At 51.2% G+C, this 14,324-nt stretch overlaps 1 protein-coding gene across 1 annotated transcript in view; it reads left to right on the top strand.

The window, feature by feature from the left end:
• The first annotated feature begins 6,803 nt into the window (after window positions 1-6,803).
• FCHO1 (FCH and mu domain containing endocytic adaptor 1) overlaps window positions 6,804-14,324 on the top strand; it is a 53,646-nt gene continuing 46,125 nt past the window's right edge. Inside the window, exon 1 of the mRNA XM_056822108.1 lies at window positions 6,804-6,960. The gene's annotated coding sequence lies outside the window, so the exon portion shown is untranslated. The remainder of the gene's footprint in view (window positions 6,961-14,324) is intronic.

Consider the following 14,324-nt stretch of genomic DNA (forward strand, 5'->3'; position numbering starts at 1 on the left):
CCCACTTTGAAGTGCCTGGTGTGGGCTGTGCTGGGCGCGGGAGAAGTCCACAGTTTCAGTACGACGAGGGCCCTGGCTTCTGGGGACCTCCGTGCAGACACTGAGCGTTCTCCTGCAGAGTAGTTCAGGATGGGGACACACAAGGCTGGAGCTAGGCGAGGTCTTTGGTGGGATGGCCTTGGTCCTATAGGACAGACCCAGGAGTGAACCAAGAGATGGAAATAACAAAGAGGCAAATCTAGGTTTAAGAATTTCCTTACAGTCAGAGCTGACCCTGGGAGGAATGGCCTCCAAGGAGGGAGGGAAGACCCTAAGGAAGCCTCTCCCAGGCAGCCTCCTTGCCTCCCTGGAGGTCTTCATTCAGGGCCCAGACGACTCTTTGTTGAGTGTATTGTAGCGGGGGCCCCTTTTGGACTTGAGTTAGCCTAGGGCTCCCCCAGAGTCCTTTCTGAGTTTCAAATTTTGAGACTCTGTGACTGGGAAATCAGGGAAGGCTTCCGGCAGGAGATGGCTTTTAGGAGGAATTAGATCAGTGAAGACGGCAAGGGAGGGCATTCCAGGGGTAGGAGTCCTCATGAGCTGAGGCTGCAAGGCCGGAGAGGCCGTGGCGCCTCGAGGTGGGCTGGCACAGTCAGGTCTTAGCTTGCTGGTTGACGGCAGTAGTCTGGTTTAGGTGGAGCCCAGAGCACTGCGCTGGGGAGCTGATGAACGTTCTGGACCAGGAGATCCCTGAACCGTAGGAGAAAAGCCATCACGGAGCTGTTGGGGAGATGGGTTGTGGGCAAGGGGAGAAGGGAAGCAGGAAGGTCACTGAGCCCAGCAGGGCTTGGGTAAGAAGGGTTCAGCTGCCCCGGAGAGGGGGAAAGAGGGGATAAGCAGGCGATGGAGATGGGAGGAAAGCCGGGCTTAGAGATGGGTGAGGGAAAGCGACAGATGGGGGCCTCGCGGGGAGAGGGGACAGTCAGAGGGGCCTGGGAGACTTGGCAAAGGGCCACGTCCCAGGCAGAAACGGAAATGGTGGCCGCAGCAGGTCAGGAAGAAAGGGGCTGAGGGAAAAGGGAAACGGATCCAGAGGTGGTGGGGCTGGGTTTAAAGCCTGGCACTGCGGTTTCCCACCTGTGTGTAGACAAGCCACTGGGTCACTTGGAACCTCAGTTTCCTCTTTTGCTGGAATTCGATGAGCTCTAGAACTGGAACTAACGAGAGTGGCTCTGAAAAGCTCATTATAGGTTCTTCCATTTCAGATCCTAACAGCAGCCGTAACGATGATGGCGGGGATGATAGGGTAGCATTTATATGGAACTTGAAGCTTTGTGAAACACTACACATATCTCATTTGATTCTCACGATAACCCTAGAGTGGGCAGCTGGATGGAGAGTCAGGCCTGGAGATGGGAGATCCTGGATTCAAATGTGGCTTCAGACACTTTCTAGCTGTGTGACCCTGGGCAAGTCCCTTCACCCCATTGCCTACCCTTTTCTGGCTTAGAATGGACACTTCATATATATTCTAAGACAAAAGATAAGGGTTTTTAAAAACAATAACCCTGGGAGATTGGTGCTGTAATTATCCCTATTTTACAGACAAAGAAACTGAGGCAAATAGGTGAAGTGACTTGCCCAGGATCACACGGCTGGTAAGAGTATGAGGACAGACTCAGGTCTTCCTGACCCCAGGGCCAGTGCTCTATTGGATGAATCCCTTAAATTGCCTCCGAATTGGAAGGGGCCATAAAAAGGTAGGCCTGGAGCCCAAGAGTAAAAATCAGGGCTGAGTCCTCTTCATGGGATATGGGAATGGGGAGTTCTGTAGAAATCGGGGATATGAGGGGCAGGGCTTTGCCCCGGGCATGATGGGATGAGGTGGGAGGAGGCATGCCCATTCCAGGCAGCTTTTTCATCTCTGAGTCCCTTCCTCCCACCCTCCCCTCACTTGGGCATCCTGCATTGCTTCTCTCTCCCTCAGCCCTCCCCAAACCCGGACGTACTCTTTCCCCTCTGGCTCAAGGTCACCGGATTTTTTTTTTGGGGGGGGGGGAACGGTGGATTTTGGAATTATATGATCCAACCTCCTTGTTTTAAGAGAAGGATAGATGGAAGCTGTCACCCAATTCCACCAAGGTGGTGACTTAGCCAGGGTCACTCAAGTAGGTGTAGCATGAATAGATCCTTGGAGTCTAGAGCTAGAAGGGACCCCAGACATCATCCATTTGGGCTAGTCCTTCACTTTATGGATGAGGAAAGAGGCCCACAGAAGTGATTATTATTATTATTATCATTATCAATAATATTGTCATCATCCTACTGCTAAAAAGAACTGTTTACAGAGGACTTTTTTCAAGCTTTGCAAAAATCCTTCTTGATGTCTCCTGGATTCTCCCAACAACCCTGTGAGGGAAATACTGCTCTTCTATTATTCTCATTTATGGGGAAACTGAGGCTCAGGGACGTTAACTGACTTGCTTCAGGTCATCTGGGCAATAGGCATTAGAGGTAGCATTTGAATCCAGGACCTCTGACCCCCAAAGCCAGCTTTCAGTCCACCAGAGATTCCTCTTTCTTTAAGTGTAAGGCAACTTCTTTGGGGAAGGGACCGACTGTGTGCTGAGCTGGTTAGGGTCCTGGGCCAAGTGTGGGGAGCTTTCTCTTCCAGGGTACACACTGCCTCAAGACCAAAAGTCCTGCAGGGTTATATGGGGGATAGGAGGAGTAGGAATCATCAGGGGAGAAATAGCCCCTCCAGATGCCAGGTTAGTGATGGAGGAGGATTGGGGGGGTTGCTATGACAACCGTGCAAGAAAATGGGCATGCTGCCACTATGTATCTTCTCAGAGGGGAGAATGGATATTTGGAGTAGAGCACTGTGGACCCCATTTTACAGGTGAAAAAACTGAGCCAGAGCCACAAGAAGGGTGAGAGCCAGGCCTAGCGCTCGGGTCTCGGCTCCAGCTCGTGCTCTGTGACCTTTGGCAAGTTCTGTCCCCTTTCTGGAACTTAAAAGATCTCCGAGAACCCTTCAAGCCCCACCTTATCGATTCCCAGTGACTTCTCCCCATCAACTCCAATATGTCATGTGGGGCCACACAAAACATCCAGAAGTTTTTGAGAGTGGCTTAGTGGGCAGAGAGCCAGGCTTGGAGGCAGAGGTCCTAGGTCCAAATCTCAGATACTTCCTGGCTGCAGTGACTGGGGGCAGGCCACTCCATCACTCTTCTGCCTTGGAACCCATTTGTAGTGACGATCCGAAGACAGAAGGTAAAGGTTAAAAACAATCTATTGGTCACAGCCTCCGTTGTTTGATTCATCTCTCCCCCAGCCTTCTGTCGGTCCCTCTGGGGCCCTAGGTGGGCCTCCCCCAGGCACTGGGGGGAGGAAGGGGAGAGGATGTTCTGGACTGCTCAGGAATCCCGACAGCTGCCTGGCCACCATCATATCTGGGGCTCAGCTAAAAATAAACCTGGCTGAGCCCAGGAGGTGCTCGTTTATCCTGACCGGGTGGACAGGGAGGAGGAGGCCCTGGATGTTGAAGTTGATGCATTTCTGATGCCCTCATGGGCTCCGGGAGGGGGGCTGCAGACCGCCTGACAGGAGGATGCCACGGAAGACCCAGAGGAGGGGAAGGAAAGGTCTGAGGGAGGAGTAAGAGGTCAGGGCTTTGGGTAAGTCTAGCTCTGGTCTGTCGAATGAAAGAGACTAAGCTCGGACATTTAAAGCCAGAATGCCCTTTGGAGGCTATCTAGCCCTCCCCCCTCGTTCTCTAGAGGGGTAAACTGAGATCAGGGGAACTGAACGGATTTAGCAAAAGTCAGACGCTAGAGAGCTGGGGATCTGAACCCAGATCCTCTTAAAAAAAACCCTTTCCTTCGGTCTTAGAATTAATACTAAGTATCAGTTCCTGGGCAGAAGAGGGTAAGGATAGGGCATGTAGGGTCAAGTGACTAACAAAAGGTGGTCTGGAGGTTCATCACCAGTTATAAGCATTTATTAGTAAAGAGAGAGATTTGCCCAGGGTCATACAACTAGGCAGATTTGAACCCTGGACCTCCCTGTAATAAAGTCAAGGTTCATATATTCAGAAAGGCTTCAAAGCTCCCTCCGCTGACATTCTATGTCCTAAGGGCCCTCCTAGCTTTAACACTCTGTGGTCTTAAGGGCTATTTGAACCCTGCACCTCCCTAGATCTTGACTCTAGAGGCAGGACCCCCTGGTCTCTTACTACTGGTCCACACTGTCTCCTCCAGAACTCTGGCCTCTCATTTCCATCTGGCTTTGGGTCTAAAATTGTGACTGGTCCTGAGGCCCATAGTGAGTCAGGGCAGGGTTGGGATGAGAACCCCATGGCCTTGGCTTCTCTGATGCTTATCTTCCCCCCCAAACCCCGAAACACGGACTCCTCAAATCTCAGAGTTGGACCCCTACTGGATTCTGCCCTGGTTGAGCCACGTCCCAGTACAATTAGAGCTGGGCACCCTATTTTAGAGCAGACATTGAAAAACTGGAGGGTCTAGAGAAGGGGGATCAGGATGGGGTAGAATGACACAAAATGGCAGCTGAGGGAACTTTCCAAGTCTTTCCGAATACATGGACCTTGACTTTATTACAGGGTAGGTCTCTTATCGCGTTAGGTATTTTCTCAATCAGGTTACTCAGTGCAGTTACACTCAGATGCTTAAAAAAGAATTGTGTTTACACAGCAAGAATCGTTCATCAGTTTATAAAATTAATAATTGGGTCATTGTGACTCCAGAAGGGTGGCATGAGTCAGGCACCCACCCTGGCTTTCTACCAACAAATCCATCTCCGCCATGTTATTCGTGAGGCTCCAAGCAGTGTCTAGTCTCAGTCCTGGTGCTCCCAGGTGATGACTAATGGAATGAGGCCACAAGGGGGTCCCTTTGGGTTGAGGTGGGGAGTAGGCGTGCCCATTTTGGGGTATACTCACCAGCAAGGACCATGATGGCGGTAGATTGAGGGGAATAATACTTCCAAGGAGGGAGAACACAGGGGTGGTAGAGGGAGGCAGGCAGATCAGTGACCCCAGATGGGAGTTGGGAGCACTCAAGCAGGGTGGACCAATAGAAGGTAGAGAAGGGCTAGAGGACGTGGATTTGGGGGTCCCCTCTTATAGGACATTGTGGGTGGGGCAGTGACCAGACCTCTTATCCGTACAATTTAAGCTTCATTCCCTAACACATCCATATCTGTTCAGTCATCAGCCACACTTTGGGGTTAGTTCGTTAGCATAACGTTTTACTGGGCTTGACCAGGCTTGACTAAAGCTTATCTGAAGCTTGCAGACCAAGGGCAACCAGCAGGACCAAGGGGCCATTCCATCCAGGCCTAGCTGGCTTCCCCCTTTAAGTTTAAAAGTCTTAGGATGCAGCCTGAGGTAGTTTATGTGGCAGTTGCCAGTGGCTCCTATGCATCCTCTTTTGTAACTTCAGCTCCCTTACTTTATGGGTCAATTTAAGGGACTTCTAGGTTCCTCTTTGCAATCTTGCTCTTATTGTTTCCTTGCAAACTCCCTTACTAGGTGGGTGGTTTGAGGGGACCAGGACAGGATCCAATTTCAACCGGTAGCCCCTTAAGGTTTGCTGAGTTTTTTCTGCCATGATTTTGTCTTTACAACAATCCTGGGATGTAGGTATCATTATTCATCTCCATTTTACAAAGATGAGGAAACTGAGACAAACAAGAGAGTGATTTACCTAGGGTCACAGACTGGATTTGAACTCATGTCTTCCTGACCTCAGGTCCAGCATTGTACCACCTGGCTGGCTTTCTTTGAGGTTAAAAAGGTGATTTCTCATTTTTAAAGTTTGGGAACCACTCGCACTGCGTTAGCATATAGAAGTGCCCTTGAAACAACCCACAGGTGTGGAGATGAGAAGACTTGGGTTCAAATCTGTCTTTAGACACTGCCTAGCTGTGTGACCCTGGGAAAGTCACTTAATCCCAATTGCCTAACCCTTACTACTCTTCTTCCCATATTGATTCTAAGACTGAAGGTAAGGGTTAAAAAAATTAAAAACCCAACATGTCAGATCTTGAAGGATCAGAGGACAAACTAACTTTTGCAAATGGGGGAACTGAGGGAAGGGAAGAAACTTGCACTAGGGAGCAGAGCAGGTCCAATGGAGAGCCTTGAACCCAGAGCTCCACTCTTCTAGTCCAAGGCCCTTTCCACTGGGTCACACTGTCTTCCTCGAGGATGGATGGATCCTAGAATCTCAAAGTCAACATGCTCAGAGCATCCCGTCCCCCTGCCATCTCAGCCCCTGCATTAGAACACCTTCTGGGAGGGGTTGCTCCCTGCCTAGGAGGTAGCTGTTCCAGGATGGAAGAGCTGCTTGTTGGGAACTCAGATTCTAGAAATGACTCCCTATGCAGGTTTTCCAATGGAAGGAGAGAGGGAAGAGGTCTTTTGGGAGTTGAGGAATGCTCCTGAAAAGTGGGTATCTAGGAGAGGAATGGAAAATCCCTTTGGACTTCAGATCGGGGATATGGAACAGGAGACATGGTCATTCCTCCTCCTAACCCTAGTCTTAACTCTCAAATCTCAAATTTGGGGGAAGGGACTGGCAAAAGAGCACAATTTTTTAGAGAGCGGTCTCTTTAAAATATGCAAATAACTCCAGAGTCTCCAAGGGAGACAGACCGCCTCCCTGAGTTCTGCCAATCAGAAGATGAGGCTGCGGGATCCACTGCTCAAAACATACCAATCGCGGAGGAGTGTCGGGCAGCTCCGTCCCCTCCCGAGCTGGGTCGTCTGCTCCGCACGTAGGGATGGAGAGGGTAGGACCGGGGGCGGGGGCTGGTCCCGCCCACCAGGGGGCGGGGCAGGACAGGGGCGGGGCTCCAGTACCCGGCGCGCTCGGGTGTCAGTGTCGGCGTCGGCGGGCCCCGGAGCCGCAGGTGGCTGCGCTGGCTGGTGGAGGACGCTGCGAGGGCCGCAGGGAGGTGAGTGGCCGCTCTGGCCCCGTGGGTCCGGAGGGTGTGCGGGCGCCTGCTCTCTCCACGACCTCGACTCCTGAGGCTACTGGTGTGGTGGGGCGTCCCCCGGTCACCGTGTCCCAGCTGCCTCCGGAGCCCTCCGTCCCTCCAAAAACTGGGAGACGGCCTGGACCCCTCCCCATGCCCGCAGCATTACCCCATCCCCATCCTTCGGAGAAGCGGTTCTTCGTCAATGTAACAGCGCCCCCCCCCTCCTGGAGCAGCATCCCCTTCCATTAAAAAATCCCCCCCTTCAGAAGCGCCTTATCCGCTGTGCAAGCCCCCTCCTCCCCAGCCGTGACCTCTGTCTATCCCTCTCCCGTAGCTGTGCCCCTTCCCTCGATCGTGCCTCCATCCTCACTACCTGAAGCATCGCCCCCTTTCTCCATTCCTCTTTTCCTGAAGCCCCTTCCCCTTCCATCCCCCCCAACAATAGCTTCTCATCCCCTGCCTGGGAGCAGCCATCTCCGATCCTCCTCTATAGAAAGAGCCAACCCCACCCCTCCAGTATCCATCCTCCTCACTCCTACCCCAATTCCCGGCCCGAAGGTGCTAGACTGATGGGCAAAGGGTTGATCACCAATCTACTCTCCTGCTCAAGGAGACAATGGGGCCTGGCACACCGGCGGGGAGCCAATGAGCCCCCAGGGTGGGCATGGGGGTGGAGTGTGTTATGGAACCTGGGACAGTGCAGAGGCCCAGGGCTGGCCGGCTTTGGTGCACCTCTGTGTTGGGCTGTGTGTGTGGCCTGGGGACAAGGGTCTACCACGGTTGGGGTTTTACTGGCTGGACCTCTCCCTGCCCTTGAGATTGGGGGCATCCTTCCTCGGGCTAAGGGGTTGGTAGGCTGGCACGGGGTGCATGTCCGCTGTGTGGCAGCTTCAGCAGAGCATCTGCTCCAGGGATTAAAATAAAAATCAGATCTTATTCTGTTCACTGACTTGGCAGCTCTACCAGCAGCTCTGGGGGAGAGGAGAAGGAAGAGGAGGAGGAGGAGGAGGAGGAAGAGGAGGAGGAGGATGCAATGGGAGGGGTATGTGTGTGTGCAGCAAATCCTTCTCCCAAGAACCTGCCTTTCTCGCGGGGTGGGCCTGGCAGGGAGCATCTGGCTTCAGCCCAAGCTCAGGGGGAGATAGCTTGGCTGATTAAAGATTCGGATTTGTGGTGTGCTTTACAGCATCCCTATCTAGTGCCCTTGGGATAGATAGAAGTTGTATTTGGTCCCTCTTGTCTTCTCCTGAGAATCACCCAGGCTCATTCTGATTGGGAGATGATGGAGGGCATCTGGGGCCCCAGCCCTGACAGGTTCAACAGGCATAATATTTCCTCTCCTCCACTCCCTACCTCTACTTCCAAGCTATGGGCCAAGAGCTCCAGAGATGTGGGTTCTAGTCCCAAGTTCCCTCCTCTGTGCCTGCATAAGTTTCCATAATTCATTCTGTTTCCTTATCTGTAAATTGGGCCTCATAATACTTGAACTAGTAATAAATTACTGTAAGTGCAATATTTATAAAAGGCATACCTATTAAAGACTACTTGAGGAAAAGCTAGGAAGCTCAGTGGATAGAGAGCCAGGCCTGGAGACGGGAAGTCCTGGGTTCAGATGTGACCTCAAATACTTCCTAGCTGTGTGACCCTGGGCAAGTCACTTAACCTCAGTTTTCTAACCTTAATCACTCTTCTGCCTTGCAACCAATGCTTTGTATCAATTCTAAGTCAGAAGGTACCAGTTTTCAAAGCCCCCAAACTACTGGACTTCAAGCCTGTCACTGATATATAGAGCTGTGTGACCTTGGGCAAATATTTCCCTTCTGGGGCCTGAGCTTCTTTTGTTCACTCATTTTTTCACTCAATTCAATGGAATTCAGATTCTAACTCTTTGCAGCCCCATTTGGGGTTTTCTTGGCAAAGGTACTGGAGTATTTTGCCATTTCCTTCTCCAGATGAGGAAACTGAGACAAACGGGGCTAAGTCACTTACTCAGTCACATAACTAGGAAGTGTCTGAGGCCGGATTTGAACTCAGGAAGATGGGCCTCAGCTTGACCATCTTTCAAAGGAGGTGGGCATCTCACTCACTGCCAGCGTAGCTTTGGAGAAGTCATCTCTCTAGGTCTGCTTCCTTTTCTAAAATAAGGGCATTGGACACATGATCTCTAAGGTCCTTCTAATTCTATTAAGCCTATGATGTTATAGATTTCAACTACTGACATGTTAGAGTAGTTTTTGAGGAAGGTTTTTTTTTTTAATAAATCTTAAAGCCCAAGAAAAATATGAACTGTCAGTCTGTCAAATGAGTGGAGCTCTGATAGTCTGTGTTCTAAGGTCCCTCTCAACTCGGACTTTCCGTATTCTAAGGACCCTTCCAGTTCCGTGTTCTATATTCTAAGGCAACCCGGCCCCCCACTTCCAGCTCCAGTGTGCCATGTTCTAAGCCGAATTGTGACATTCTGAGGGCCCTCACATTCTACGACTGGCAGATGAGGCAAGAGAGATCCCAACTCTTACCTAATTCCACCCTGGTGGTGGGAGGGGGAACTGGCTGATTGGCATCCTCATCCCCATAGGGTGTTTCCTGACCCACATACCAGGACTGTGCCTTGGGGTGGCTGAGCACCCACGCCTGGGAGCAGGTTGGGCCTCTGGGTGTGGTTGGCATGCACCGTACCCCTCAATCGGGAGCCTGTTTTCCCCTGTCTAGCCAATAACTCCTCCTGCCTCTCTCCCACCTGACAGGGAGCATCACTATCCCTGGGCACGGTCCAGCCAGACAAAACCCAGGCTACCTGGCTCTGGGTCATTTCTTCCCTCTTCTGGTTCATTTCTGGGGACCTCAGTCTTCGAAATGCAGAATTGCTAGATGGGAGCAAGGAAATACTGAGCACTTCTGACTTCCAGAATCTTGGATGGCTGTTCTGACCCCTCTTCTCTTCTCGGGAAGGGGCATAGACCCTTTTAGGAGCAGGGAGGTACAACCATCCATGGTCCTTTGAGGCCCCAAACATCTTATTGCATGGAGTTTTCCCATTTATCCTGATAATTCCCCCTTATAATGAGCTCTGATCTGAATATGGGGCAAGAGCAGGAGACATAATCCACGAGCATTTATGAAGCCTTTACTCCCCTTCGGAGATTGAGGCTTCTGTCTTTGGGGTGTCCCCTGCCTGGTTCCTCCTCTGCTGGCCACCACCCACTGTCCGCATCCCCTCCCTAGTCTTAGCCTTTCCAACAACCCCCTCTCGAGTGAGGGGAACTGGAGAGATCCTTGAGAATCGAACAAGCCTCACTCCTCTTCCTATAGCCTTTAAGGTTTACAAAGGGGTTTTGTTTTTATTTATTACAACACAGCCAAAGAGGTTGGGCAATGATCCCCTTTTTATTTATTTATTTATCTTTTGCTTTCCTTTTAAAAATTTGAATCTCTCTTGTTTTTCTATAATTGCATTTCCCAATATGTCCTCCTCCCTCTCCCACCCATCGTGCCATCCCTTATAACAAAGAAGAGAGATAGGCACTGATCCAGTGATTTGATTGGTACGGGGAACTCCCTTGTAAGGAAACTCGCTCTGCCAGTACAGGTTCGCACCTTGACATTAACATTGTTCTCCCTACAACTCCTACAACCCTGAAAGTCACTCAGAGCATTGAGGGGTTAAATGCTTTACCCAGGGTCACGCAGCAGATACAGAACTTGAACTCGGATCGTCCTGGCTTTGAAGCTGGCTCTCTACTCTAGGGAAAAAAAATGCAGCAAAACTAACCAAGAGAGCAGTCAAGCCCAATAGTGTATGCAGACCCCCATCTCCCCCCACTTCCATGACAAAGAAAGAGAAGCATATTTTTCCAGCTCTTCTTCAGACTCAAGTTTAGTCATTATAATTACCCAAGGGCCAGTTTTGATTATCTTGAATGTTCTTTAATATTCCAGTGGAAAGGGCATTGACTCAAGAAGCCAAAGACTTAGGTTCAAATCCCATCATTTGCTAATATCAGTGTGACCTTGGGCAAGTCATTTCACTTCCCCAGAACTCAGCTTCCTCATTTATAAAATTAGAGGCTTGGCCCAGATGGCAGCTGAGGTCACTATAGCATCTGATGGCATCTGAGGTCACTTACTATAAGCCTCTGATCCGTCATCACTGCAGTCTTTGTCTGCAGGGTGCCCCAAAAGTCTTAATGCAGGTTTAAGCTTAAGCTTGACTGTCTATGGCTTTTTTCCTGGTTCTTCTGACTTCACTTTTAGCCCAGGTGTGATTATTCCCAGCTTACACAGAAGGAAACTGAGGCTGAGCAGGGGGAGTGACAGTTTAAAAGTAGGAGGCCCATGACTTGTGGTCTTTGAGCCCCTCCTTGCCCCCTGTGACTTATTCTCTTAGCCTGTGTTTTCGGGGGTCCTTCAGCTTGAATGCTCTACGTCTTGGGGTCCCTCCTGGTTCTGTCCTGTGTTCTGTGTTCTAAAGTCCTTTCCAGCTCTGACAGTTTCTGTTCCATGTTCCCGAGACCCACCCAGTTCTGATATTCTGTGTTCTCTGATTCTCTGCACACTGCCCGGCTCTTTCTTATATCTGTTAACAAACATTTATTCTGGATGAAGGGCAAAAACATGGGCTTTTCCGGGATCTCACACGCCAGTGGGGGAGACAACATGGAAGTAACCATGGATGTGGCAGGCAGGCTGAGTGTAAATCTCCCTGGCAGGGAGGAGCCACGTCTCCCCAGGCCTTGCCAGGCCCCCGACCTCTTCCCAAGGCCCTCTAGGAAGGAGCAGACTTCCGTGCCAGCCCAGAGCATCCCTTCCTACTAAATTCTGCTTAGCTGGTCCCCTCCGGGGCAGCCCGGTCTCTGGGACTTTCCCAGATGCCTCTGCTTCCCTCCGTCCCAGCCTTCCGGAAAAGAGGATGTGTGACAGGGGCCTTCCCTTCCCCAGGACCCCAGGACAGAACTTGCCCATGGAGAGAAGCCCCAGGCTTGAAGCAGGAGGGATTTAGGTCAGACGGGAGGCTGCACTAGAGTCTCTGAAGTCTTCTCTAAAATCCCTGCTCCAATGAGGAAGGCAGCTGGCTTTGGAGTCAGACTCCTCCAGAGTCCTATAGACATAATCATAGCTTAAGGATAATAATGGTTCCCATTTATGTTGTGCTGTAGGATTGCAAAGCACTTTTCACCATCCATCATCTCATGTGAGCCTCAAAGGCGTCCCGGGAGAGAGGCCAGGCAGGAGTTATTGTCCCCATTTTATAGATGAGGGAAGGAGTAGTGGGGACCGGTGTCACCCCAGGTCACCCAGGCAGTGACAGAAAGAACTTGGAGTCCCAGGACCTAAGGCATGCCTGCCTCAGTTTCCTTATCTGTAAAATGGGGATAATAATAGCATCCGCCCCAAAGATCAAATGGGATAATAATTGGAAAGTGCTTAGCACATCGCCTGGTATACAGCAGGACCTTAATAAGTGCTCATTCTCTCCGGGAGATCCCTTGTAGCTCTAGAAGTATGATCCAGTGGCTAGAAACCGGGTCTCCCAAGTCCCACGACCCCAGGCTGATGAACTTCTTTGGGACAGAAGGTCAGGCTGGACCACAGACAAGACTCATCCTTACCTCAGGGTCACCCTGCTAGCTAGAGATGCTCTACCCGAAGGTTGGGGGGTGGGGAGAGACCCTGGTTTCTTACAGGCATCATGGGAAGAGCCTTGGACTTGGAGTCAGGAGTTGCTCTTCTGCCATCTCAGTTGTGTCTGACTCTTTTTGATCCCATTTGGGGTTTTCTTGGCAAAGATACTGGAATGGTTTGCCATTTCCTTCTCCAGTTTATTTTTACAGATGAGGAAACTGAGGCAAACAAGATTAAATGAATTGCCCAGGATCACACAGTCAGGAATTATCTGAGGCCAGATTTGAACTCAGGAAGACGGGTCTTCCTGATCCAGGTCTGGAACTCTCTCCAATTCCAATTCCAGTGTTTAGTCATTGGTCAGCCCTGGATAAGTGGCTTAACCTCCCCAAACCTTGGTTTTCTCCTCTCTAAAATGGGCATAATAATACTTGTAGCATTTCCCTTATCAAAAATGGTTTAGGGAAAGAGCATTATAGAGCTTGAGGTCCTATAGAAGTGGGAATTATTAGTATAATTTTTAAAAAAACGCCCTTGCTCGGTGTTTTTCTTCCTTTGAAAGTGTCTTGTCTGCCCACATCCCCAAGGCCATGCTTTTTAACTCCTCTCACCCGGATCTTGTTCTCTTGGGAATCTGGCCCTCGAGGTTCTTTACTGAATCTTCCTTTAGCACCCGAAAGTATAGTCTAACGTCTTCATTTTACAGATGGAAAAAACTGAGGCCTAGAGGGGAGAAGGACTTATCCAAGAGCATCCAGGTCATTCATTCGTGGGGAAAGCTAGAATTAGAATCCAGGATTCCTCCTAACCTGCTCTAGCTGTTCCTATTTGGGGTGGTAGGTAGAGCCTCGCCCCCCCCCCCCAGCAGCTGTGGGTGTGCAGAGAAGGAGGTGGGGCAGGAACCTCGGAGCTCCCCAGCCTGGCCTCCTTCCTGCCAGGGCCCCAGCACCCAGGTGTCAGGCCCCACACAGAAGTCTCTTGTGCAGGCGGAAGTGAGCTGAGCGCAGGCCTCACGCTGCCTGTCTCGGTTTCTGTGTCTCCTCTGGGGCATCACCGACCTCTCCCCCCTTCTCCTTGGTGTCTCCCCCAGAAGCCTGAAGAGGGAGAACTGAGAAGGAGGGGGAGAACGCAGAAGGGCGTCTGATGCGGCAGCCCTGGGTGAGTCCTGGAGGCCACAGCGATGCCCCCTTATGCCTCCGCCCTCCTTCTGCCAGTGTCGTAGGCAGGACAGGAACCGAGCAGCTGCGGGGGATGACTGCATCCCCTGAGAGCTCCTGATCCTGGGGTTTCAGGGGGGAAATGGCTTCCCTTTCTGTTTGGGGGGTTGCTAGGTGCTCCCGGGAGCAGGGAGACGCGCCTAGACTGAAGTGAGCCCAAAGGAAGGGAAATGAGACCAGCAGACTCCTGGGGGAGGGCTGGGAGGTGATGCTGATGGCAGTGCCCACAGCCCGGAGCCTCTGGGTGTCTCTCTTGGGCATCTCGGACTCCCTGCTGGACAGGAATCTAGTGAGACGTTTTCTGCTCTGGCTAAGAGGAGCCAGTGTCTCTGCCCAGCTCTGAAGCAGCATAACTTTCACCCCTACCCCCACTGCCTTCTCCTGCCCTCCACTGAGTCCACTTGAGATTGGGACTCCCTCTCTGCTGTCTATTCACTCCCCAGGCCAGACTAGGAAGAAAGAATGTCAGAGCTGGGAGGGAGCTTAGAACAGAGAATGTCAGAG

This window comes from Monodelphis domestica, chromosome 3 (assembly GCF_027887165.1).
Source record: "Monodelphis domestica isolate mMonDom1 chromosome 3, mMonDom1.pri, whole genome shotgun sequence".
In the NCBI taxonomy this organism is placed as follows: domain Eukaryota; kingdom Metazoa; phylum Chordata; class Mammalia; order Didelphimorphia; family Didelphidae; genus Monodelphis; species Monodelphis domestica.